We start from the raw sequence: 1575 nt of genomic DNA, 5'->3' as shown, positions 1-1575 counted from the left end.
TAAAAATAATAACAATAACAATAGTATACATTGTGGATTGTTTTTATTTGCTCTTTTGTTACGACCATGTGGACAGTGTTTTTCCTATAGTGTAAAGATGGTGGGATTATAAAAATAAATCCAGGTAAAGTTGGGTGCTCACAACCCTGTGTTTGTCTGAAGCTCTAGAGAGTGTGACAGCTCAATTCCAACATCCTCGAGGGTTGGCTGCTGTCTCAAAATTCATGCTGAATTTCAGAGGGAAGGGAGATTTTAAATCCATCATTCCAAGGGGCTTCTGTCCCTCCCTGTCATTTCTCACCCTAAATTTCAAGTTGTTTAGGATTATCCTGATCTGGGTCATCAGAGGAAAGCAGCTGGTGGGCACATCTCAAACCACAGAATCAGAGAATGGTTTCAGTTTGAAGGGACCTTAAAGACCATCTCGTCCCACCCCCTGCCATGGGCAGGGACACCTTCCACCAGCCCAGGTTGCTCCAAGCCTCGTCCAACCTGGCCTTGGACACTCCCAGGGATGGGGCAGCCACAGCTTCTCTGGGCAACCTGTGCCAGTGCCAATGCAGTGCCCCAGGTCTGTGAGGCTGATCACGCAGAGGAGGATCCAGATCTTCCTCTGCTGCTGCAGCCCCTGAGAACAGCCCCCTCCCTGCAGCCCCTTTCCACTCCCTACCTGCTGGAGATGCAATTAATTTTACAAAGTGCTGCACATGTTGACCAGGGCCAGGCTCGGGCAGGAAAACTGTTTTCTTTCCCAAACTCCTGCTCTGTCCAGGGCTGCTGGGGCAGGTCAACCCTCCCTGCTGCAGGCAGTGTGCAGGCTGGGGGCAGAGCTGGGGGTGTCTGTGCACCTGGGGAAGGGGAGAGCAGGGCCAGCAGCTCCCTGTGTGCCCACACTGGAGAAGCAGCCCCGGGGGTGACAGAAGAGCACCCAGGGGGCAGTTGCAGAGCATGGCCTGATTCAGGGCGGTCACAGCTCCCACAGAACTTCCCCTCCACTGGCCAGAGGGCTCCTCTCAGCAGGGAAGCATCTGGTGCCACTGGAGGCTCTGCACAGCACCCAAGGGACCTTGTCCCCATTGGTGTTCTCTGCCCACCAGGGCTGGAGGAGGAACATTCAGCAGACCCCCACGTCAGTGGCATTGCTCTCCTGCATCTGCCGAGGAAACAACTCCAGGACACTTCCTTCCCCACACAGCACTGTTCCCAAGGGCTCTTCCAGCTCCACCAGGGACCAGCCAACTGGGTGACACCCAAAAATGAGCTCTGCAAAGCCATCAGGCTCACTCTGCCTCCCCAGTGCCACTGACACCCAGGCCAGGCCTGGCCTCCAGATCTGCTCCTCGCAGCCCCAAACGACCAAGAGGGGCTTCTGAGTTGAGCAGGGGCCTTAGTGCAGAGTCCCAGGTTGTTGGATGAGCTCCCCCAGCAGGAATTCACCTCCTCTGACTCCGGCCAGGCTGTGGAGAGAGCTGTGCTCAGCAACCTGCACTGTCCAGAAAGACATTTCCTGGGTGTAGAGACCTGCTGTGCCTCCAGAGAGGGGTCAGGACAAGAGGGGTTCTGTCCATGGGAGAC

Source organism: Chiroxiphia lanceolata, chromosome 2 (genome assembly GCF_009829145.1).
Source record: "Chiroxiphia lanceolata isolate bChiLan1 chromosome 2, bChiLan1.pri, whole genome shotgun sequence".
NCBI lineage: Eukaryota > Metazoa > Chordata > Aves > Passeriformes > Pipridae > Chiroxiphia > Chiroxiphia lanceolata.
This window is presented reverse-complemented; position numbering follows the sequence as displayed.